This window comes from Rissa tridactyla, chromosome 6, assembly GCF_028500815.1.
Source record: "Rissa tridactyla isolate bRisTri1 chromosome 6, bRisTri1.patW.cur.20221130, whole genome shotgun sequence".
NCBI lineage: Eukaryota > Metazoa > Chordata > Aves > Charadriiformes > Laridae > Rissa > Rissa tridactyla.
Window position 1 is genome coordinate 33,099,546 of NC_071471.1, and position 25,974 is coordinate 33,125,519.

General features: G+C 44.8%; 1 protein-coding gene across 14 annotated transcripts in view; it reads left to right on the forward strand.

The window, feature by feature from the left end:
* The window catches only part of SGMS1 (sphingomyelin synthase 1), a 101,262-nt gene that overhangs the window by 46,376 nt on the left and 28,912 nt on the right, over positions 1-25,974 (forward strand). For 10 of the 14 annotated variants that reach the window (XM_054206944.1, XM_054206941.1, XM_054206946.1 and 7 more), the window contains one exon: positions 18,034-18,332. The exons of 3 other annotated variants lie outside the window; for them this stretch is intronic. The gene's annotated coding sequence lies outside the window, so the exon portion shown is untranslated. The remainder of the gene's footprint in view (positions 1-18,033; positions 18,333-25,974) is intronic. One more of the 14 variants, XM_054206952.1, reaches the window with a different exon arrangement.

Consider the following 25,974-nt stretch of genomic DNA (forward strand, 5'->3'; position numbering starts at 1 on the left):
CAGGAGAATTATTGTTGAATCATCATGGTGTATCTGGTTTTGATGCATGAAGATGCAATTAAGGCTTGAGCAGAAGTTTTTTGAACACTTCTGGAGAGTTTAGATGGATGAAGCAGTTCTTCAGGGACTAACTGAGCCCATATGAGCCTGGAGATACTTACTCGGAAAAGCTTATACAGTGTGTACTGGCATGGGATACTCCTGTCCCGCACCCTTTAACATAGAAAAGCAAAGAAACAGGGGTTTCTTCTCGCTATGGTTTATGCCATCCAGAGGGACCTGGATAGGCTTGAGATGTGGGCCTGTGCCAACCTCACGAAGTTCAGCCAGGCCAAGTGCAAGGTCCTGTACCTGGGGTCACAGCAATCCCAGGCACAAATAAAGGCTGGGTGGAGAATGGCTTGAGAGCAGCCCTGAGGAGAAGGACTTGGGGGTGCTGGTGGGTGAGAAGCTCAACATGACCCAGCAACGTGTGCTTGCAGCCCAGAAAGCCAACTGCATCCTGGGCTGCATCAAAAGAAAGGCCGAGGGAGGTGATTCTGCTCCTCTACTCTCGTGAGACCCCACCTGGAGTACTGCGTGCAGCTCTGGAGCCGTCAGCACAAGAAGGACATGGACCTGTTGGAGCGGATCCTGTGGAGGGCCATGAAGATGCTCCGAGGGCTGGAGCCCCTCTGCTATGAGGACAGGCTGAGAGAGTTGGGGTTGTTCAGCCTGGAGAAGAGAAGGCTCCGGGGAGACCTTAGAGCCCCTTCCAGTCCCTCAAGGGGCCTACAGGAAAGCTGTGGAGGGACTCTTCATCAGGGAGTGTAATGACAGGACGAGGGGTAATGGTTTTAAACTGCAAGAGGGGAGATATAGATTAGATATTAGGAAGAAATAATAGGGCAGTGAGCCCCTGGCCGAGGTTGCCCAGAGAAGCTGTGGCTGCCCCATCCCTGGAGGTGTTCAAGGCCAGGTTGGACGGGGCTCTGAGCAACCTGGTCTGGTGGGAGGTGTCCCTGCCCAGGGCAGGGAGGTGGAACTGGATGATCTTCTAACCCAAACCATTCTGTGATTCTATAATTCCTGTGGAGTATTTGTATTGGAAACTGTGATTTCCCATGGGAATCCACGTCTCCTTCCTTTCTAAGATGCTTTACTTTCTTGCACGGTCCAATTTGACATTGTAGTGTAATTTAGTGCTTCCCATAGAAGAAGTTAAACAGTGACTTAAAAAATAAAATTTAAAAAAAAAAAAAATCCCTGAATCTCAGAGTGACTTTTGAAATAGCACAAGCAGGAGAGAATCCCTATGTGGATTATTTGGTCTCTTGGGCTTTGGTCTTTTTTTTTTTTTTTATTGGCCCTAAAAATGTCCAGAGGTTAAAATTAGAATGGCAGACGCTAATAAACATTTACCAGTGAATTTTCTGCAGTCAGCTTTCATTTAGCACTGAAAGCCGTGGTCCATTTTTGGATGCTGGAGACAAACTGAGTAAACACAGCTCCTCAGTATGGCACTGGGGAGTGCAGCAGATCTTGTTAGGTTTTTGCTTTTTTTTTTTTTTTACTGTTTTATTTTAGAGATGCCTGATGGCTGTGGAAACTGGAGTTTTCCTTTACTTAGTGGTGTAGCAAATACCGTCTTCCTCTGTATTAACAAACAGTCACGCTCTTAACAGCAAGAGCAGCTAAGCAGCACAGTGACTTACAGAGGCTTATAGTGAACGTCTTGATATTGCAAGCAATTCATAAATAATGTATGTCTTTTCTGCCGAAATCTTCTCAAGTGTATAACACCATTGATCACAGAAAGTCCTGTAGCCTTTGATCACAGAAAAGTCCTGTAGCCAGGAGAAAAAGCTACTGTGTCCGTCTTAGTCATGCTGTCCGGTTGCATAGTGTATTTAGGGAAGTAACGCGGCTATCTTTGTCACTAGATGAATGATCCTAAAATGTAGCGAGGTTCCTGTTGGGTGAGTCTATAGTAAAAAGGCTGACTCTGCTGTGTTGATTTCATGTTCATCCTTCATGTGCTCAGTGTTGGTGTAAAGATGTTCCCTGAGCATAAGTTGATGCTTTTCTGACTTGGGACCACTCAGAAAACACATGTGGGGGGACAGGTTGCAGCTGCCTCAGCTGGAGCCTGGGTATCACATATCTGCTGCTTTGGGGAAGAATGGTGTCGTGGCTCCCTCTTGACTGCTGTACTGTTTCCATATATACCTCTCTGTGCGTGTGCCTGTGTTTTGGGTTTAGGTTGTTTGGTTTTTTTTCTCCAGTACCCATGATACCTGTGGACCTTCAGCAAAAGGGTGATTATTCTGCTAGCAGCAACAGCACAGACCTCTTCGATGGGCAGATCTAACAAACCGGTAATGTGCTGGACATCCCAGTATCCCGGTTTGTTTTGTGGAGCAGCTGCTGCGTCTGAATGCCACATGCAGTTGGCTGGCATCGGTGTGGCTTGAATGTGACTCTTGTAGAGGAGCCACCCTATCACCATGGAAGGCAGCTGGCTTTGCAAGCAGGTTAGCACGTACAAAACCTTTCTGGCTGGACCCAAGGGTCTGCTTTAATCAGTAAATAGCCCTGAAACCTGATGCACAGTACTCCTTAGAAATAATCTGAGCCACTCTTTACCTAGAGTGCCAAAAGTATCAAAAAGGTGAACCACAAATGTGGAGGCTCGGCGTTACCAGCCTTCAGGCAGGAAGATATGTTTCTGTTCATGAAAGCGTCTCATGGCAGTATTATATATAAATAGCAGTCCCTCTCTGCAGCTTCTCCCATTGCCTATGGCCTTAAATTGGGTGGCTTCTTAGTGGCGGTGGCCGCTAATGGTGAGATGAAGTGGCAGATTAATTGACGGGGAATAACCAAGAGCGGTTTGATTGCGGAGCACAACCTGTGTTCATTCTTTCGAAGGGGAGACAGAGTTTGGGGGTGCTGCCACTCCAGCTCCTTTTATGGGGAGCAAAATCCCTGATTTAACGAAATGCTAGTGCTGATGCACATTATAAAGACAGAGTTGCTAAGGCTTTTATGGCAGTGAGGAGATGAGTTAGGCTGTAATTAGCAGCCTCTCTTTTCCCTTGCAAGTCCAGAGAGGATTCTGTAGTTATTTCTGTGTTTAGTTGGTTCTGCTTTATTGGTTTTAATTCAGTATGAAACATTAGCTTATACTGCCCAAGAGAAAAGTACCATATAAATGGGGTTTCTTGTGTTCTAAGAGTGCTGCAAGTGTAAAGAAACTAACTCCTTAGCCTCACTAGGATGAGTTAGTTGCTTTGATGTTTTGAGATGCTGGTCTAGTTTTCATGTTCACAGCTGTGAGACTTTTAAAGCCCAAACTGTAGCTGAGCTGAGAATCTGAGCCCCTGTTAAGACCAGGAGATCAGTGCAGCGAATTTATATGGATTGTTTCAGGGCTGTCTCTTTGTGCGTCTATGGCATTATACTAAAACCTAGCTTGGCAGCCACAAATGGAATAGGCCCTAAAAACCTTCCCTAGCTCTAGTATTGCTTAGAGCAATAGAATCTACCAGTAAATGTTCCTTGGAGCTAGCTTCAGATCTAGCTCAGCTGGAGTAGGGGCTGGACTACCTGACTCCAAGAAGTCCCATGCAGCCACAGGGCTCTCTGTGGGTCTCAGTGCTGCACTTGATGACACACGGCTAATGTTGAAAAACACCCATGGCAAGAAGCCACAGTTGTGGACGGCCTTTAAATCCGTCTGAACAAACACATGCAACGAGTCAGTTTAAAAATTGAAGCGTTGTCATTTTTGCTGGGTGAAGAGGCCGCAAGTGCTCTGGCCGCAAATGTGACAGCTGTCATGGTAGATCTCAGTTGTGCTGTCCTTCTCCCTGCTCAGCCCCTGGCACGCTTGCTCTATTTGCAAAGAGAGGAAAAGGAGGAGGAGGTGTGCTAAACTGAGAACCAGGCAAGACAAGTGCGCTAACGGTTGGATAGAAACATGTTTTATCTTGAGCTTTTGTACAAAAACCTGAATTCTGCATGGAGACTTCCCTGTTCCTGAATTTTTTTAGGATGAAATCTTAGTAGATAGGATCAGTTCTGTACTTCCCTCCGTTACTGATGACCCCCACTGGCCTCTTTTTGCCAGACCACCTCCAGCTGTGGGAACAGGGAATGTAGGAGATTTAAAGAAATTACAACTTTAATTTATCTGTTGGCCTTAAAATGAAAATCTTTAGGACTTAAGTTCCCTTACACCAGCAAGAAGTAGATATCTGCAAAGTTAATGAAGGTTTTAGCTAATAAACCTAGAGGGTATCCGGATCTGACTCTTCTTGCTATTTTTATGAAAGAGGAGAATCATCCCCTGGTTTTTAGGAGTGACACAGAGCATTTGTGGAGCTGGGGGGTTTGTAAAGCATTCATCAAAAAGTTGATGTAAAAAAATAAAGAGGGAGGGGTGGGGAAGGGCAAAACTCAAGGGAGACTGTAAGAGAGATTTAGGATACCAGGCAGCCTGATGAAACACCTCCTGACTGGTTTGTTAATGTTCCCAGTCTCTGACCCCTGTGTCACAATCAGAAAGCAACATTTGAGCCAAACCATAGCAAAGGTGAGCTAGCAAGTACTGGGAACTGAATTTCAGCCTCTTGAGTGAGATAGGGCATGTGTTAGTTGTCTCCTGCTAAGCGGGTTATTGTCCGTCGACACAGTGATATTGTGGGTTTCTGCCATGGGTGCTTAGTCCTTAGACAGGATTGAGGTGCTTCTTCCAAATACTTGTGTGGTTTTCTTTATCATAAATGATATATTGAGTAGACAGGTGAACTGGCAAAATGATCACAGGCTGGTTGAGGTTGGCAGGGACCTCTGGACGTCATCTTGTGCAACATGCCCTGGTGAAGCAGGGTCACCTAGAGCTGGTTGCCCAGGACCATGTCCAGTCAGGTTTTGAGTATCTCCAAGGATGGTTGCTCCAACCTCTCTGGGCAACCTGGTGCATTGTTAACCGCCCTCACAGTAAAACAGTCTTTTCTTATGCTCCCTATGTGTTTCAGTTTGTGCCATCTTGTCCTGGCACTTGGCACCACTGAGAAGAGCCTGGCCCCTTCCTCTTTGTACCCTCCCTTCAGGCATTTGTATACATTGAATAAAATGCCCCCTGAGCCTTCTCTTCTCCCAGTTGAATAGTCCCAGCTCTCAGCCTTTCCTCATAGGAGAGATGCTCCAGTCCCTTGGTCATCTTTGTGGCCTTCTGTTGGAGTCTCTCCAGTACGTCCGTGTCTCTTTTGCACTGAGAAACCCAGAACTGAACACAGCGCTCCAGGTGTGGTCTCACCAGTGCTGAGCAACCTCCTGCTGGCAACACTCCTCCTAATGCAGCCCAGGATGCTGGTGGCCTTATTTGCTAAGGGTGCATTGCTGACTCATGATAGATTGTTGACATCCAGAACCGCAGCTCCTTCTTTGCAAAGCTGCTTTCCAGTCTGTCAGCCTGCACGCAGCCTGTACTTGGGGTCATTCTTCCCCAGGTGTAGGGCTTTGCCTTTCCGTTGTTTGAACACCATGAGGTTCCTGTCTGCTCTTTGCTCCAGCCTGTCAAAGTTCATCTGGGTGGCCATGTGACCATCTGGCATATTGGCCATTTCTCCCAGTTCTGTGTCATCACAAACTTGCTGAGGGTACACTCTGCACATCATCTAGGTCATTAATAAAGAGGTTAAACTATACTGGCTCTCGTATCAACCCATGGGTAGACCACTGGCGTCTGGCCTCCCGCTGGACTTTGTGCCACCGATCACAACCCTCTGAGCCTGACTATTCAGCCAGTTTTCAGTCCACCTCCCTGCCCACTTGTCTAGTCCATACTTTGCCAGCTTGTCTGAGGATGTTATAAGAGACAGTGTTGAAAGTCTTACTAAATTCAAGACAGACAGCATCCTCTACGCTCCCCTCATCCACTAAGCCAGTTGTTTCATCACAGGAGGAGGTCAGGCTGGTGAAGCATGATTTTCTTCCTTCATAAATCCATGCTGACTACTCCTGATCACCCTTTTGTCCTTCATGTGACTGGAAATGGTTTCCAGAATTAGCTGCTCTTTCCCACAGATGAAGTGAGGCTGACTGACCTCTAGTTGCCCAGATCTATTTCCTTGCCCTTCTTGAAGACAGGAGTGACGTTTGCTTTCCTCCAGTCTTCAGGAACCTCTCCCACTTGCCACGACTATTCAAAGAAAACCAGGTCTGGCCTCGCAGTGACATCAGCCAGCTCCCTCAGCACTCATGGGTCCATCCTGTCTGGTCCCATGTATGTCCATCTGGTCTGTATGTCCAGTCTACTGTTCCCTAACCTGATCCTCTCCTACCAAGAGGGTCTTCCTTGTTCTGGACTTGCCCTGTGGTCTCAAGGGCCCACAATTCCTGAAGGTTGGTCTTACAGTTGCTCTTCGCATCCCTTGCCAGATTGAACTCCAGATGGCCTTTGGCCCTCTTAACCTCGTCCCTGTGTGATCAGTGTTCCCAGATTCCTCCTGGGTCTCCTGCCCCTGCTGCTGCACTTTGCACTTGGGTTTGGTCAGAAGCAACTTGCTCCTCCATGTGGGCCTCCTGCCACCTCAGGTTGATTACCTGCTTGTTGGGATGGACCGTTCTTCAGCTTGGAGGAGGTGATTCTTTAATATCAACCAGGTCTACTGGACTCCTCTTCTCTCCAAGACTGTGTCCCATGAGATTCTTCAAGCACACCCCTGAAGATGCTCAAGTGTGTTCTCCTGAAGTCCAGGGCTGTGATGCAGCTTTTTTACTGAGCTCCTTTCTCTCAGGGTCCTGAACTCCAGCAGGTCATGGTCACTGCAGCCAGGTCTGCCCCGACCTTTGCATCCCTGACCAGTTCTTTCTTGTTTTGTAAGTATGAGGTCTATCAGAACACCTGTCTTTGTTGGCTCCTTCATCACCTGTATTAGGAAAGTGCACTCCAGAAATCTCCTTGGTTGCTTCTGCCATGCTGTGTTGTCCCTCCAGCAGATATCAGGGTGGTGAAAGGCCCCTGTGAGCACCTGTCCTGTCCTTCTTTAAAGAGCTAGTGTGCATCTGGATGCTCACGCAGTTGTGTGAGTTACCCCACCACATCTCTGTGACCACAGAGACTGTAGCCCTGCAAGTGCAGGCAGACCTCCTGCCCGTTCCCTGTGCTGCGTTCAGTGATGTAGAGGCACTACAGAGAGGCACCCAAGGGTGCCGAGTTCCCAGGGCAGGAGAGCTTTCCTCATAACACCCTGCAGCCACTTCCATATCTGCATACGCACCTTCAGGTGTGTGAGCGAAGGTGGCTTTTCTGAAGTCTTGTCTTGTTGGAGATGCAAAAACGTGTGTGAGCTGCCAGGTTGGCAGTCTTTGCTAAGCAGAAATAGCACACCTTCTGGCAAAAGCCAGGAATACGTGAGAAACTCCATATTATTGGATGGATGCAATATTTATCTTAAAGCATTCAACCTGGCTTTAGTGTCTGAGTCAACGTTGTGAAAAATAAAGGCTTTATTTCTGTCTCATATTCTCCCCTATTTACGTCTTTCCTAATGTAACTGAATATCTACAGAAGGGCTGTATTTCTTTTTCCTTCTCTGGCGCGTGTCTCTATATATACCGTGTTTGCTTTGGAAGAAATCTCTCTGTCTGAGCCCAACCGAAACCAAAGGTGCAAGATAGAAGTTCCTTTCTTCTCTTCTTAGCGGGAAGGGGGGGCAGAAGAGTGACAGGAAATTATCACCTGGGAAGGACAGGAAGCCCATGAAGGTAAATAGCCTTTTTCTGTTCAACTAATCCAGTAACAAACACACCCCCATGAAACCATGAACTTTAATTACGGGGTTGTAGATGGGGGAGGAGATGTTAAACACTGGGGCAGTATTTTAGAAAGGACCTGTGAAACAAGTTGATGAAAGCCTTTAGGCTTGAAGACAATGGTGCTTTAGTAACCCAGCAAGACTTTCTCATCAGCTGCTTGCATGCAGAGCACCAGCGCTCAGGGATTGCTTGTCCCCCCTCACACCCATTTGAGAGGTGCTGCAGTAAACTTAAAATCGCAGCAATTTGCATAAGTGATGCAGAGAGACTTTTTCTCCCCCTCCCTCCCGTTATTGCATTATGGAAGTGATTTCATTACAGTAAAACAGAATTTCAACTCGTTTTTGGCTTTCTAAGCAGATCAGAGCTCTGGCTTCTCAAAAAAATCTTTCCAAGACTTACAATTTTTTTTTTGTGCTCAGTCTAAATCGAAAATAATAAATTTGGTTGAAAATGCTAAAAAGGTACAGACTGAAAACTCTATATTGTGCTGGTAAGATAGCTTGCAAAATAAGGTCCTTGCTTTTGGTTTAAGTACGGGTTTTCTGAGGTCTGAAGCTGCATTTGCTACTTCTTGTGAGCTGTAGAAGACACAGAAAGTAACACTTCAAGGCCTGAGGTTCTCTAAAGGCACAGTGTGAAGCTGAGCATGTTTGAGCCCTGTATTTTTGCAGAAATGCCAGTCACCAATGAAATTTAACAGTACTGAATAAATGAACAGGGCAAGAAAAAGCAAGTTCGCCTCTTTAGAAAGCTCAAGTATTTACCTTTACCCTTTTGTACTCCCTATTAGATATTTTAAACTCCTTACAGAATTGTATTGTTGTGAGCTGTAATTGCAGGGGTAAAACCTCTGACGGTGATTTTTACAAAACGCAGTGTTTAACAGTCAGCGGAAGGTCTGAGGAAATATTGTTCTGGATTAGTCCTCTTTGGTGTGGGTGGGGAAGAAACTGATCTTACTCATGGAAATCGTAGCGTGCAGCACAATGATATCCAAGTAATGTCATTCTTGGGGAGCAGTTAAGAAAGATCTGTACAAAAGAAATGGGCAGTTCCTTTGAATCAAGTTTCCGAGAGCACAGGAAGGATGTCCAGTTTGATACGCATATCTACCCCATCCAGCTCGTGCAAAATCAGCTCCAGTCGTTTCTGGCTTTGTATAATCCACCAGGAATAACTGAGAGCAGGGATATCGAGCAGAAGGGTTCCCCTCATCTGTGCTTCAATCATATGGGGACTTGCAGGATCAAATGCTGAGTTAAGAATGGTGTCACGGTCTTCTGTGTGGGTTTTGAAAAGATGTACATAGTCTTTTTGTTGTGACTGGTGTCAAGACAAGAAATGCAAGTGTAAACACGGTAAATGCCATCCAAAATATATTTGATGAATGGCGAGGGAAACGCATTTGGCCGTGGCTTGATTTAGCAGTTGCTGCTCTGTGTATGCTACAGTGTAGTATATTTGCCACGTAAATATCCTTTAGGCTTTTTTAGTATTGAGAAAACTCCTCGTAGTTTCTCTAGTAAGGCTATATATAGGCTGTGGACATGTACTTGGTCATTAACCATATCGATAGGAAGTGAGTTGAAATGAAATCTGCTACCTACTTGCAAATCAAATCTATGCGGTTTGATCCTTCTAAAGTACGTAACTTCCAAAGCTATTTAGAAATTGATACTCATTGAGCCTCATCCAGTGTGGATGGATGCTGCACTTAAGCAGAACTCAAAATGTGCCGGAAAATACAGGCCTCTGCTTCTGCCTGGGGTGCACAATAGCTTTTGTGGTCAAAGCTGATGAGACTTGGCTTTGGTGGGAGCAGAATGAAGTTTCTTTGAGTCCCTGTTCAGGTTAGTGCTCATCATTGTAGTCAAAGAGACAAATTTGGGTGCTTGTGGCAAAGCTTGCATATGAGAGATATAATGAATTGGGTTCTCAGTAAATCTGAATTTTGGGGGGTGTTGGGGTAAAGATATCTGTGCTAGTAAGCAGAGTTTTAATAGTCCTGGTGGAAGGACCAGGTGGTCATTTTTAATGCTCACACACAACAACAAAACAACACAGGTTGTATTTCCTGTAGTACAAGCTATACTAGTGCTATTGGACTAGAGAAAATGACTGCCCAGTCTATAAAAGGGAAAACCCATAAATTAATCAAAGGTTCCATCTTTAAACATGCAGCTTGAAGTAGAAGGTAGGGCTTGTGTTTTGCAATTTTTGATGTAACAGAATCTCGAATATTGTCTGTGTTTGTACCTTGCCATGTTTTGCATCCTGTGATTGTACCCTTTGCTTCTGCAGCTCAAGTGATACTTCCCGCAGGAAGCGTTATACGCTTGCCTTGTGGGACAGCCAACCCTCCTGGGCCTGGAGCACAAAGTGAGCTCTTTGGTCTTCATCCTTTTATGTCTTTTATATGCATCACAGCGGTCAGGGCTATAAAAACAAGGTCTAATAGGCCAGCGCCTGAAAAAAGGGACTGGGAACATTTTTATCACACTTTGATCATTGGTAGAGATATAAGTACAGTTAGATTTTTGAGCTATACCAAAACCAGCCCGTGCCTGTGGTGGCATTGCTGTATCCTCCCCCTTTTTTGGGAGGAGCACAAGGGGGCATAGAAACACACATCCCAGATAAGTCCTTTGAGCCTTCAGTGATTAATGGCTCAGGCTTCCTGAGTGTCATTTCTTCTTTACTGGTCTGAATTCATCTGGTCACCCTTTGAACCCAGGTAAATTCGTGGCACTTGCTGTGTGGAAGAATTTGCGAGCAGAGGATGTGTGTTGTGACAATGGGTTCACACGGCTCACCGCTGTGTAAAGCAGCGATAACGCTGGCTGCGGCGACACAGGATAGTGGGAATACAACACTCCGTGGTCCTCACACATAGCTCCTTATCACTCCTGTTGTGTTGTTCCCTTTGCCCTTGGGATGGAGGAATTACATATTTAAAGCCCTAATTTGCAGCATTAATTTACATCATGCTTATTAATGAGTAAGGCATTTGATAGGTGGTTATGTCTGAGTCAGTGCCATTTAACCTGTGAATATTTACTTTCAGTTACATAGGAAAAAAAGGGAGCCAGAGGCAGCGATTAATCAATAACTGACTTGTGTTTCATCTTCAGAGTCTTTTGAGTGGGGTAAATGTCATTCTGGGGCTGCTACCTGGGTATGACAGGGCAGATATTCATTGCGTGAACAGCAGGTGTAGGTTATGCGTTTGGGATAATTAACTCTCCTGCTGAGGTGCCGTAAAAATGTATTGTGAATTAAGGAGTTGGGTTTCTCTCTGGTTTATATTCTATGTGACTCTTGTGGCGTGCAAACAAACACTCAGGATGTGGAGACTGGGTTAGTTTATCTTTAACAGGAAAAAGCCCCCTCCACACCCAGGAGCCCTGTTGTTGACGTTTAGCAAAACACGATCACGTATTAACTCTAGCTTTGGGGAGTTTTGGTTGGGTTTGGTTTGTTGGGTTTTTTTATTATTTTTTTTTTTTAGATGCTAATTTTGCTTGTAGTGGAAAATGTTGGCTCCTTTTAACCACTCCTTTGAAGAGCAAGAGATAGCATCAGCAGAGCCTGAAGTTGGTATTTGCAGAAGGGTTAGGTGCTGCTGCTGAGGAATAAAGGAAATTGGAGAAAATAGCAGTCTCTCATGTCTCTGCCCCTCCATGGTATAGAGATGAGCACTAGTACAATTTCAAACCTCGCTGTTTTAACATAGGGATTGCTGAGCAGGCCTACAAGCAGGTGGTACCCCATGTTAATGAAATGTGTATTTGGTATAAACCCTTCAGAAGCATTTGCCTTGCAGTGCTCTGCGCAAGCCCAAGTATGGATGTTTTGGCTCAGTTTACGCATAATAAATTAGTGACTTGCTATATCCAGCCAGCCATACTTAAACCAAGCGAGGGTATTTTCCTGAAAGGTTCTTGATTGCTCCTTGGATGATGGCAGCCTCTGGCATCCATCCCTACATGCCATGTTTCTGGGTAAAGCCAACTTGATCTGTCGGGGGCTTTAAAGAAGCCAGGGCACCTGATACATGCCAAACCACAGCAGCGTAATAGCAAGATGTGGGGCAAATAACAAAGGAATTAACTCATTGATGGAAAAAATCAGTGATGCTACCAGTCTGCGTCCCATTACAGTGTCTGGTGAGGGAACAATCTGTTGCCTGCCTGTAAACAGAGGCCTTTGGGTTGAAATTTTGGATTTGGAAGCAATACAACCAAATTGACATTCTTAGGCAGTGACTTCTTTAGCCAGAAGATTTTGACACACCTGGGTAATGAGACGTCTTGGAGGAAAAAATAAGTGGATAATAGAATAGGAGTGGCACTTCCCAAGCTGAGAGTGCTATAGCTGGATACGGGATGCAGTCACGTGTGAATAACACCCTGCCATGTGAAAAAAAGTCCTTCTAGTTGAGATAATGAGTTTGAAAAGGGTGTCTTGTTTCTATTTTTCTCTTTTATGGAAAGCTTCCCTCTTTTGGGTTAAAATGTGACTGGAGCGGTATTAAACACTTGCTTTGAACTGAGTATCTGATTGCACATCTCCTGTATGAAAGTGAATTGCAGTAACAGAGTGTGCCACCTTCTTGTTTTCTACTTCTGGCTCTGGAGAGGTCCTGGGTGTTAGACTGCAGAGCAACCCCAGCTTCTAATAGCAGAGCTGCTGCTGAGAAAATCCAGGTCTTTCTTCAATGATCTAAGGGGCAGCCGTGGCGCTTAACCAGGAACACACCTTGCAGCCCAGGGAAGCCCACATGATGAGCAAGAGGACTGATTTTATCCATTTACAAAGGTAATACCAGTTAGATGAGAACTCCGGAGATTTAAGCTGCCTGCATGGCTGGGATAACATGGTTGGCATGGAGGCTCAATTCATTGGCAGCAAAAGGTCCTGTGTCCTGGGGGACCTCCAGGCCATGTGGTGAACCCCGCTGGTGTTTCTGCCATCTATTTTACAGGTTTCAATCACAGTGAGCACACAGGGATGCACACGTGTGTGTGCATGATCCCCCAGGGCTGTCGCAATGTGGTGGAGTCCCGTGACCACGTGCCCGTGTCAGATGCAGAAAGGGAGTGAACTGGGAGCTGCCCAGGAACAGGTCAGCCAGCCAAGGCAGCGGGAGGTTGCAAAACCGATCCGAGGTCAAAGTACGAACACGTGTTCAAATACAACACCACAACATATTTCTTAATTCGCTGCTGGAGGAGGAGCAAGGGATGTTTTCAGCTGAGTTTCCAGAAGACGCTGGTTTGCTGGCAGGTTTCATGATCATGCTCTTTGCAAGTGATTTAAAATACACCTTTGTTCTTGCACACATGCTCAAGCAAGCGATACTGAAATTAGCTTCTTTGTGGAGGAAAGATTTTTCTTTGGGTAACTTGGTTAAACTTGAGAGCAGGTTGAGCTTTTTATAGGAAAGGAAAGAGAAGTGTGGTTTCCTCCGGACATTAGTCCATGAGTCACACGTTATATGACACAGCATTCCTCTCTGGAAACTTAATTGCTGGAGCTAATGAGTACATCAGTCCTCCAGAACCACCTTTTGCGTCTGATACTCCTAAACACTTCACCTGGCGCTTCTGGAAGTTATGTTAATAAATACTTCTTAGATTTTTAAAGTCAACCTTTTAACATTTCTAGTCTATATCAGAACCCCATTCAGATAAATTTAATGACATTTTTTTCAGTTTCAAAAGCAACTGCCTGTTCTTAACAGCCTTGCGTGTAAGAAGTTGCAATGGCTGTTAATGCCGTAATGCATATGTAGTAATAATAATAAATATTATGTATGTAATAATAAGTTTCAGGTTATTTCTCAACAGGAAGGATGACAGATTGGCGGGGTCCACTGTGCTTTTTTTTTTTTCCCCTTCTGTTTTCCTTAGCTACTGGCTGAAAACCCACGGAAGACAGGGTGGAGCAGTGATGGCCAGAACAGGTTTGTTTTAATGATGAGCATTTTTGCATTTTTAATAAAAAGTGCTTCATTTCTGGATCATAAAGCACATGTGCTGAAAGGTCTCTGCCAAAGCTGTTCAAAACTTAGCAATGTCCTCAATTTTGTGTTTTCTTCAAAAAGACGTATCAGCTTAAGAAAAATGGCTAAGAAACCCAGCTTGGAGCTGGAAGAAATAATAAGCTTGATATAAATCATAAGCAATGGGATTTGTCACATTCGCGGCATCCCTTGAGAGATCTGCGTTACAGATCGCACAGTGGGTTTCTTGTAAACTAGGTCACTTGTTTTGGGGAGTGAAAGTGCTGAAAGACTAATAAGCGGCAATTTTTGAGTGGCATAGGTTGTTCAGCGTATTGTGATACTAAATGCTAAGTAGAGGGTTTGATGCTCACAGCAATAGTTATTGCTTCCTTTCAAATGAGGGGGTAGTTACATTGTAGTTAAGACCAAATAGCTTCGCTCTGAAGAGAATGGGCTATATATTTTGAATAATTTTCAAAAACTTGCCCTCGAGCGTGGTGTTTTAAAGTATTTTGAAGCAAACGGACATCACAGCAGCTTTTTAACACTCTTGTAGCACAATTTTCCTGATATATCGGTGACCAGAGTTGGGGTACTTCAAGGAAAAAAAAAACAAACCAAAAACTACTTAAAAAGGTTTCAGGATATGTGTGGTGGATGTATGGATTTCTATTGCTCAAGTGAAACTCTGTGAACATCTTCTCTCTGGTAGGTGTTGATCTTAGAAAACAGTAATTAGCCTTTGAACCCACTTTTGTGCTGGTAGCGGTCCTTGGTAGCCAGCAAGCCCTGTGTCTCCTGCTGGGTCCTGTAAAAACGCTTCCTGAAAAGGCAAGCATGTAGTTCCTTCGGAAAAGCCTTGAATTGGAAGGAGCGCTGCTTACTAACTCAAGGAGAGAGAAATGCATCACTTTAAAAATTTCTGCCTATTTTATGACGTCTCTAGAGGTGGGAGAAGGTAAGCTACTCTGTGTGTATCAGTTGCTTTTAAACTTTATTTTTACTTATTGCTTTTTATCTCTGATGCAGGCTTGCAGGTTTCCTTCCTCTTTTTACACCAAAACATTTTGACATCTTATTTCTCAGCCATGCCCACAGCTCAGTTGGAGGTAGCGTTTTTCTTCGCCTGGGTTGGGGCCTTGGAGTTGAGTTTGCTTGGTGGTGTCAATTAGTAGGTTTTTTTTTTTCACTTGTGCTAGACTTGACTTCCCACCTTCAGTGATGGATTTCATGTGTTAATATATGGTTTCTTTACTGATGGGCAAGAGAAAAATGTATGGTTTCTTTACTGATGGGCAAGGGCAAAGGCAACTCAATATGATCTGCTTACTCTGACTTTTTTTGATGTTTAGGCAGATTTAAGCTGTCAAGGCAAGGAATACCTTTCCCCAGCAGGGCTTTTGGAAGGATGCTCTCTTGCCAGCGGTTCTTGAATTACCAAGAAACATTAGTGCTGAAGCTTGGTGGTAGCTATTTCTCTTAAGTGCCGGCAGTCAACCTCAAATCTAGTGTTGTATCATATAGCTCATGTCTTAATCAGAAAAGAAGCAAACAGGTCAACACTTGGTGGCCGTCTCTCTTCTTCGGGCATTTTTATGGGAAGGTGGAGATGAATCAGAGCAACAGCCAGTTATCTGAGAGCAGTACTCCCAGATGTTCAATCCTATAGAAAGAAAATGATGTAATCGGTTCAGGCTGTCCTCAGTTTTAGCCCTTAAGCTAAACACATCCTGGCTGTAGTGTGTAAGGAAAAAAAAACCCAAACCACCATTTGCAAGTACTTTCAAAAAGTTCATTATGTTTCTTTTTATTTGTTTAAGGCTTTACAGGGTATTAAGTTGTATCTGTCTGGACACATGCAATATTTGAATGCATAATGATTAAATATGCTGAAAAGGTGTTCCCAAAGCTTGTTTTTAATTACCTGTAATACTCGTCAAACTGTCGTCTCTTCTCCCTTCTGGCCCCACCTCACTCGTGGGAAAACAGGGCTGGCTTCATTACGTGCCTTGAGGTCACTGAACCCATACACTCATGGATCATTGGGGAAAAGATCTGCTGGAGTAATAAAAGAGCATTTTTGTTAAATATGGACGCATTTATCACCAGAAGTGAGTTATTAAGTTGGCCTCTGTTTTCACCAGGTGACTTCTGCAGTCTCATGAGGTGTGTATTGGCTCAAAGTAGACGTGAGTGGCATCTATGTAACAAGGAATTCATGGCCTGTAGTGTGTCTTATAATTAATCCTTTGATTTGTCATATATATGCTCAATGGGAAGAAATTACAGAATTGGTACCAATTGAATTACATCTAAGAAATCTTTAGGTAATAAGTAATCACCAGTTCTACTCCAGAATCCCTCCTGGAAAGTGGGAGGAGGTTGGGCAGATGCATCTGTTGAGTGTTATGGAGCTCAGCTAAAAGACTGCTGAGGAAAAAAAAAAGGCACAGGGGGCTCACTAGTGGCTCACTTTAATCCGCGCTTCCCATCTCTCCTCAGATTTTAAATAAAATGGACTGACTTGGATTTTGTTTTGTCTCTGGCCTGCTGGAGGTACAGCTTAACTGTTAAAATCATTCCTAAAAGAGCTATGAAAAAGGAAATTTGATGGTTGGTTCACTTGAGCTGAGGTCTGCCAGCCCCTATGTTAGTGATGATCTGCAGGAAAAGGAGAATGAGCCTATGTGTCTTTTAATTCTTAAATTAGGGGAAGAAACTATTTGAGAAAGGGACAAGTTGGACCATTTAAGCAAAGTGCCTTTTTTGTTGATCTTTAAAACAAAAGACTTTTTAAAATTAACTAAAGGCAGGGGAATTAGCTGGGCTTGCTGACACAGCAAGGCGTTCTGTCTTCTCCTTGTATTGGTGCTTGCAGACATACAACATGATGTTCGGTGTCCATCAAAACTTTCCCAGCCATCTCCTCACCAGTATTTGAAGGTCAGTGACAAACCCATGGACTTTGTTGGCTTCTGGACTTTTGTGGAGGAGCTGGTCGTGAACATGTTGTTGCATTTGATACTTGGCTGTCTATACGTGTTAGGAGCAAGGATTGGTGGGCCATGCCCAGGGACATGCATCTATTAAAAAAAATCCAACTACTCCTTAAAAATACTCATCTTCCATATGACAAGATTAGTATGGAGGGATTTCTGTGTGCGGCTTCTGAAAATATTTTTTCCACACTGTATTTGTTCTTTGGGGCTCTGCAGATTCCTTCATGTTACTGGCAACAGGCTCCCTCTCCCAGGGTTGAGTTCAGAAGACCACTGCTACTTGTTAATGCTGGTGTCTGTCTTACACACACACACACCCCCCATGTTATTTCATCCGAGGGGTGGAAGCAGACCACTTCGTATGCATTTGTTCTTTGGCAGACCACTTCATATGCTGCAGACTTCACAGCAGCTCTTTTGCTTACAGTGGACTGCAGAGAGTCCTTGCTGTCATGTTAAGCTGCGGGAAAACACTCTGCCAGTGCTGCTTATCCCATGTCTTTCCAACACGTGGCTCAAGTCTGCCTTGTATTGTGGTTTTGTACGTAATTACATGGACCTCCCCGTTGTCCCGCAGTGAGCAGTCAGTCCTCCACTCCCCCTCGTGCTGACCAGGGATGCTTCACGCCTTCCTTTCCTGCTCATCTTTGCCACCCCCTATATTTCTGTGCAGGAGGTGCTAGCTTCCTTGGTCCTGTGTGTTTCCAGTCCTTGGTGTGTCCTTTGGGATAAAGGCTTGGATGCGGGCCCTCGAGGACTGGTGAAGCTGCCTACCCTGGGACTCTGCCGCTGGTGGCAGTGGTGTGACATAGCCAAAAACTTCATTGAACAGTTGGGGATTTTGTTGTTTCCCTTTTATTTTTAGCGTGGTGAAATACGACTTTTTCTGTTGTGGTTTGTTTTGGGTTTTTTGTTTCTTGGGTTTTTTGTTTAGGGTAGGACTTAACATCTGGTATTTTTTTATATATATATATATATATATATACACACACATACACACACTGGAAAAACAAATCCTTCCTCCCAGCAGTGCAGCCCTCTGGCCGAGCTGGCGCGCCCATGCCTCCTCCTCCTCCGTCTCCTCCTCTCGCCCGCTGCTGACGCACTCAGCGGGGTGAGACAGCGTGGCCAGGGAGGGAGCAGCGACGGCAGCAGCGGGCGAGCGTTCGCGTCGTCGCCTCCGGTGCACTGCTCACCTCTCGCGTTTTTCCTTGCCAGGCGCTTCCCGCACAGGGCTGGCGAACTGGGGGAGAGGAGCATTGGCGAAGCCCTGCACGAAGCTGCTGGCGCGGGGAAGTTGAAAGGCAACTTTTAATTTGAAGGAAGTTCGGCTCGCAAGGGGACGCCGGCGAGATCCTCGGGACCAGGAATTGCTCTGCTGAAGTGGCGGAGGGATCGTAAAACGCTTCAGCTTGCAGAGGCCTTGCTGCTGCCTCCCTCTCTGTAAGTGTCGCGTCTGGCTGGCAGCTGGGAAGAGGAAAAGTTGGCTGCTGTTATCTGTTGCCTGATTTCCATGAGTGAGTATCTCTCTGGCTCTGCATGATCCCGTTTTAGTTAAAAGGCGTGTTTGGCTGCTGGTGAAGGGCCAGGGGCTGTGTTTTGGAAACGAGCAGAAGGACTTGGATACAGTAAGATCTAAAATACAGCTTTTGGGGTTCGTTCTTTTTTTTTTTTTTTTAAAAGGTGGCACTCAAGCTTGTAGTTAAGTCTCTTTTGGGTTTTTGTTGGGGTTTTTTGGTTTGATTTTTTTTTTTTTTTTTACCCCCTCCCAAATAAAAGCCAGCCAGGCTGCCAGCAACCAGGGCAGCAGTTTTCCACCTGGTGTCTTGTGTCCCCCTGAATTGTGTCCAGGGTCCTGTGTGTTTCTCTCAAACGGGTTCGTCTCTTGCCACGGCCGGGCACTGAGGCACGGTGGAGTCTCTCTGTGGTTTCTAGGTTTGGAGGTATTGTTTGCAGCACACCACTACAAGGTAATCAGAATTACGCAGTGTGGCATCGGTGCACAAACTAAAAGTCAGGGACATGCTGGTGTCCCTTTTGCCATCCTGGGCACTCCTCCCTATCGCTAATCCCCTCCTTAATTGCTGGTAGCTATCCCCAGGGCAATTGCAGTGAGTGTTTGTATGAAACAATAAGAGCAAGAATGTATTTTAGACTTTATGTGAGGTTTTTTTTTTAGCAGCTGTACATAGGAAGAGGCAGTGCCGTGCGACTGTGCTGCTCCGCATGTGTCATGGTGTCACCCGACGCCCAAAAATGTGAATGCTTCGGTTGTAGAGGAGGGTGGCCCTGGGCGTGTAGAGGAACACAGTGACTCACAGGGAAACCCCAGAAATCCTCTCAGTGAGCTGAACGTTGCTTCAGAAAGAGGTGTATAACTTTATCCATAAGTTGTGTCTTAGATATGCAGCTGACTGAGCCTTTCCACAGTATGTGATCCTATTTGTGCGTTTCTGACGTAGCTGCCTTTTCGTCTCGTCTTAAACCTCTTTCGAGCTGAATACTTTAATCTGGAAGCTCTGTAATAGATTTATAGCAGAGTTGAACAATTGGGTTTTTTTACTTTGCTTTTGGGGAAGAATCTAGAAAACCTGTGCCTGCAGTGGCTCAGCTCTGTGTGTGTGTGTGTGTATTTATATATCTGCATATAAAAATACATGTATTTGTGTATATACACACACATGTGTATACATGCAGAAGAGCTTCTCCAGGCATTGGTTTTTAGTCGGTGGGTGTATATATGTGGAGGGGTGTGTGTGTGTGTGTATATATATATATGTGAAAAAACCTTTTTTTTTTTTTTTTTTTAAAGCAGGATGGGGTAAGCAAGCTATGAGGAGCATTAATTTCTTCCTGACCTGTCAAGTTATACCATGCCTACTTCATTTGTGAGTTGATTTGGTTATGTAGGCAAAGGCAGGAAGGCAGACCATAACAAAACATGCTCTGATCAAATATCTGCTTACAGCGCTGTCAGGTAAATCATTAACACGTCTTCCCAGGGCTTGTAAAAGCTGTTAAAGAGATTTCTCACCCCAAACTCCCTTTTTCCAGGAGGCAAGAAGTGAAGTTACAACGGAGCTCTTGGTTTTGTGCGTGGGTGTTTGCGGCTGTCATGATTTCTGTGCTAGTTAATGAAGTGATGTAGTCCAGTGGGTTAAGGATGGGAGAGGACCTCTTCCCCATGCACAAAGAATAAAGTGGTTTCCTAAGAGGGCAGCTTAAACTAAGGCAGAGGGAGTAAAAACAGCATGCCAGGCTCCTTGCTGGGATCAGCTCGTGCATCGCTGTTGTGCTGGAAGAACCACAGGTAGATAATGCTTTTATTTCACATGAGCAAGCAACCTGTGCTCTTCAGAGCGCGTTTGGGGGAGGGGGAGAATTGGTGTTTTAACTCTTCATTGGAGTAACTCAAGGCTAGGAAGAGTTCTGCAGAAAACGGTGGCCAGGACTCATGGTTATCCACAAACGGACAAGAGCAGTGTGCGTCTTTGGGCTGTCACTGGCACCCATAATGGAGAACAGGTTTGCAATTGCTGAATCACATCAGTTTCTGCTGCTTACCTACCTGTAAGTACTGTAACTCATAAATGAAACTTAATTTTAAATGGGTTTATGGCTGATGGGCTGTTTTGCTCAGCAACTTTGTTTCCTGGGATCCTGTGATTCGAATCTGCTTGAGTTGGGAAGATTTGGTGTGGGTCTTGCTGTGCTTAAATCCACACCAGGTTCTGTTTTGCCTGACTTTTGTTGCTGTAGGGATGTAAGAAACTGATTTCTCCGAGGCATTTGATACTTACAACCTGTAGAGTCCTGTCTGCATTTGCTTTGACTTTTGATCGATCGTATTTGCAATAAACCTGTGTTGTGCAAGTAGCTTGAAGTATAGAAAATATGAAACAATATACAGAGAACAGCAAAAGCAGTCGCATTTGCAATGTTTGCAGACGTTGCTTGAACAAAAGAGAAAGGGCTTAGCTCAAGAAGGGCTTAAGCTATTCTAGTTGCCCACATCCAAGAGCATGACTCAAAACTTCCAGTTAAGCTCTTAAGCTCCCTGAATCGGGGTTGGAGTTGTGCCTTGCCCTCCCTAAACTGTGTCCGTTTTAGGTGCCAAGCTCTCAGCCTGGCTGTCTTATGCCAAAGGCCTGCCTGGTCCTGCAGGGAGATTTTCAGTTTTCTCTCTGGCCTGGTCCTAATAAGGCCTCTGAGACCTGGACCTTGCTTTAAAAAAAAACAACCCCAAACCCTGCTTCATGCCATTCCACATGGCTCAATGCCTTGCACAGCCTGTGCTCCGCATCCCCTGGTTTACGTCTGCCTGCGAAAGCTCAAAACAGCTCTTGCTGCTCAGGAAAGTGCCCTTTTTGCTTGGCTAACTTTACAGGGCTGCTGCACATTATCTTTTTAAAGCTGCTCTACCATGTGAGGAGAGAATTCAAGGTTCACTGTGTGTCCATGTTACACCCAATACGAAGTGCCTGGAGGAGGAGATATCCAAATCTGGAGAAGATGAATCCAAACCTTTCCCTCTGAGTAGTGTTTGTCGTAGGAGGTCTCTGTACTGGGGACATCCTAGCAAGTGCTCTCAAGTGCTGTATCAGATGGTAACGCCTGCCTGGGCAGCTAAGCACAGCAGCGGGTCCGTGCTCTCAATCTTTGCTTAAGCCTCTCACCTCTTGAGTTTTTAGGGACAAGAGGTGCCAACTGGGATCTCAGCTGGTTTACGTGAGCCAGGAGGTCAGGAGAGCAGCAGTCCTTTGGACAAACCAGGTTGCCATGATCCATGTTCATTAAGGCCAGGGAAAAGGAAGACAGCCCTGTTCCCTCTTGGCTGCCTTGAGCCATGGGTTCAGGGTAGCCTTTGAGAGTGTCTCTGCTGCCCCTTGTGCACTTGCTGCCAGCCTGTGGACTATTTTTTGCCAGGAAAATTGGCCTGATGGAGCACTTGCTTGCCTCCAGCTGCTTTCTGCAGCTGTCAGCATGGCAAAGAAGGTGGGGAAATCACTTCAGTTAAAAATAGAAAGGCAGATCAGGAAACTCGAGGTATGGTTTCAACATACAGCCGAGCTGCTCTGACAACTCGCTGCTGCCACCGAAAGGGGAAGGACTTGCTTATGCTTGTGTGACTGCTCAGCCAGCTGGTTCGTACACCCAGTCCAGCAGAAAAAACAGGAAAAGAGCAGTTTTTCTGCCATGCAATTACCCAAGCGCAAGAGAGGAGGGTGGGGATTACAAGGCAGGAGGGAGGTGATGCCTCTTGAGATAAGGCTTGTTGAACTCTGCTGGCACAGGTAACCCAAGCTCAGGTGCACAGGGACTGGAGCTGAATTCAGGTGAGCAGCTCGAATGTTTTGTGTCGATAATGCCAGCTCTTCTGCGTGCTCAGCTCAGGTTTAAAATCACAGCTACAGCACGCGTGCTGCCGCTTCTGGCTGGGGCTGAGCTGATTCAGGTTAGTCTATCCAAGTTCAGAGCAAAGCCTTAAGGAGATTTACTGTGCTTTTTGAATCGTTCATATTCTGATAGTTTACGGGGAGAGTTTCAGTAGTTGGAAAAAAAAAACCCAAACACATAAAAAGTACCAGGGCCTTAATTTCACTTACTGACTGCAGCTGTCTTGCTTGCTTATAATATTACACTCCCTTGTAAGAGACTTTATTTTGCAGTAAGTATATGAAGTGTCAGGAGAAAGGTAGTCAACAAGGCAAGCCAAAGGTAAATATATATCGTGTGTTTTGTAAGCGGCAAGATTTTTAAGCATTGCTTTTAGGAAGTGGCTGTTAAATGGTGTTTTGTCAGCACCTCTTCATTGGTGCTTATCGCTGTTCCTTGTGGTTATCACTGGTCCTTGTAACTTCCTCTGTATATATTTTCTGTTGCCTCGCCTAAAATAAGGGGAAAAGCCAGTTAAGGAAACCATTATTTTCTTTGCTGAAAAGTTTCTTTCCCGATGCTTTTTTTTTTTTTTTTGGGTTTGGGGCTTTTGGCTTTATTTTTGTTTGCTTTCTTTTTTTAACTCTTTGTCAGTCTTGAGAACAGTGTGATTTCTCAAGCGTCTCCTTGGTTCGGATGAGCTTTTGTAGCACTGCCAGCCACATGTCAGTAACCAGTGAACCATCCTGTTCAGTGCCAAATGATGAAGGAAATATCCAGGAGCATTCCAGATAACTTGGGTATCCATCCTAGATACATGGCAAGTGCACCATACCAAGTACTCCCAGTGCAGGACATGGTGGAGGGAAAACAGCACACAGTCAATACAGTTAAATAATGTTTAACTGTATAATATTTAGTTCAGAAAACCTGTAATGTTAACACTTTTCCTGAGCAAACAACTTGAAGACAAACATCATTTATTCTTTTCAGGATATCCAGAGCTTGGTGGAATTCAGCATCAAGTCAAATTTTACCTCTCAGTTTGCGAAACTGGAATTATTCTGTGTTTTAAAAGTGAATTTAAGAATTGTGTTATTCTTTCAGCCTCTTGACGAGAGTCCTGAAGACAAGCAGCTAGTTTCACTCAATTATGTTTCAAAATGCTTCAGCATCATGCTTTCTCCCTTGTTACTGGCTGCTTTTCATAACCAGAAGTAAAAATTAATTGGTCCCAGCGATGTGTATATAACACTGTTTTCTTGTAAATTTAAGAGATCACTTTAGCAGTCCAGCTGATTTTTTTCACCAGTAAGAGTGCTGGCACTGTTATACTTTATTCTTTTTTAAAAGCCATGAAGTTGGACCCAGTTAAATCCAATTTATACTGGGGAAGCTGATGCTTTGGGATTGGTGAGTATGAAACATCAAGGATGAGGAGGATTTAGTAGTAAGACCACCAGCTAGTTACTTTTGGTGCAACTTTGACTTCAGGTTCTTAGTCTTCCCAGCTCTCTGGGGTTTTCCCTTATTAATTGACTCCTTTTTGTGTTTTGAAATTTTCTCTTTTAATCTCAGCCATGTGCTTTTCTTTGGGGATGTAAGTTTGTCTGTTCTGAGCTGGTCACACCCTACCTAAATCTGCAGCGAAATCCTGGCATTGTTCAGTCTCTGCAGCGTGTTTGCATGTCGTACTTAAGTTAGAACAGCAAAGATGTGACCTGGGCAAGCCTCGAGAAACTTTATTTTGTGTTAATACAGTTGCAGAAAGAGAGTGGAGAGACGCTTCAGGCGGCGAGGGTATCTCTAGTCCTGTTAAACTGGAAGCTATTGGAAAGCAGATAATATATTGCAAAAGCAAAATGAGAAACAAAAGCAACTTTCTACTGCGTTAGAGTTTCTTTGTCTTCGTGGTTCTCCTCACAGCTTCAGAAAACATAACCTGTGGAACTGTTTGCTAGGGACTGAATTTTGGAGAAATGAAGAAGCTTTGCTAGGGAGGCTGGAGTAAAACCCTCATAACCCAGGAGAACAGTTTGCCCCCGTTTTCATTTCTGAGCTACTAAATTTACGGAAACAACCTTCTCCTGAGCCATATATATTTTTAAATCATACAAATATCTTCCCCGTATAATAAAAATTAAACTGTCTGGCAAAGGGACTATTTGCAAACATTTCCCCTGTATGTGGTGGCCTGGCTTTTGCAACTTGTGAGGGAAAGGTGGGAAAAGAATCGATCCAGGAATTCAGGGTTACTTAAGCTAAAAGTACTCAGTTACTGAATTAGATTTATCTGGGAGAAAAGTAACGAAGGCTCAGACTTTTGTTAATGTTTAATGTTCTGTAACGGTCTTCCCAGGCATAATTGAGCCATCCGCACAGGAGCGATCCTGTCAGAGGATTTTATTTTGAGTGATTACAGAACCCGCTGTGGCTTTCATTTCGGTGCAGCCTGAGCTAATTGATGAACAGGGCCATAATTTATTTACAGTCCTCGGGATCCTTTCAGACTGATTCTCCTACTTTTAAAAACCCTTGGGAGGGGAGGAGGAAGAGGAGGCTGCTGGGGCTCGTTGGGCCACCAGCGCTGCTGCCTGTCTGTCACAAAGTTATCTAAAATATTCTGCCCTCTGTTTCGGGGGGTGGCTTCACACTGTCCTGGTTTCAGCAGCCTCTCGTTTTCTCCTAAGCCTGTTGACCTTTAATCCGGAGCATGTACCGCTCGGCTGGGGAGGGTCCGACATGCAGGGCTGAAACAAGCTGCAGAGGGTGAGGGAAAGGAGAGAGGAAAGAGCAGACGCTACTGCTGACAGAAAGAGAAATAAGGAAGAAGACCCATGCTGTTTTTTTTTTTTCTAGGTCTCAGTTTGGGATGAGTACTCCTGGGTTTTCCTCTTGATTCCCCCCTTCCCCCCCCGCCAACCCCCTTCCTGATTTTCCTAAATTCCGGCATAATACAGCAAGACTCCTACGTCTTGCTCTCCTGGTGAATCAAGGGTCTGCATCAATAAATCCAGCTTTATGCAGAGCTTAGGAATAGGGAGGAACTCCCGTCTTATAAGTACCTTTCAAAACAGGTAAACAGAAGTTATTTTATACTCAGAAATCACTTTGGGTATGAAGATGACTTTCAGTTCTCTTGAACCTCTGAATAATCTGGGGAGGGGGCCGCCACAAGCTGATGCGTGGCTTGGGGTTTTCCCCTTGCTTGGGACAGACCTGCTATTGCTGTAGTGTTAGCAGGGACCTGTTGAGCTTTAGAGTCCTGTATGGTAGGAAAGAGTAGTGTGGAGTCCCTTAAAGACGTGAGCACTGCTGTCTTGGAGTTTCACGTGTCCTGTCCTGTCCTAGAGAAGTCGCTTGTGCAGCCAAGCACAGTCTTCATGCTGAACTCATCCATCTGGCTGCAAGTTAAAGGCCACCTCAAGCCCACTTTGCAAATAATGGAGTAGTAAAAAGGTGGGTTGACAGTATTTTAGACCACATCCTAATTTTCAAGGTGAAAAGTGGTTTTCAACTAGGCACATGGTTAGTTTTCACAACTGAACTTGGAGGTGCCAGCAGCCAGTTGTTTGAAAGCTGCCGTGCCTTTTGAGTCAATTTTTCACAAATACAAGAGAGAAGTTGTGCATTGTAAACGTGAGCACTGCAACGGTGTTATTTGTCAGTCAACTGCCTGAAATAAAAAATATTAAGAAAAAAGAGATAGCAGTGATTAGGGGCAAGTCTTCCATAGGTAGCTATTACTCTTCCCCAGGGAAGTTTGCCAAAGCAATAATTCTG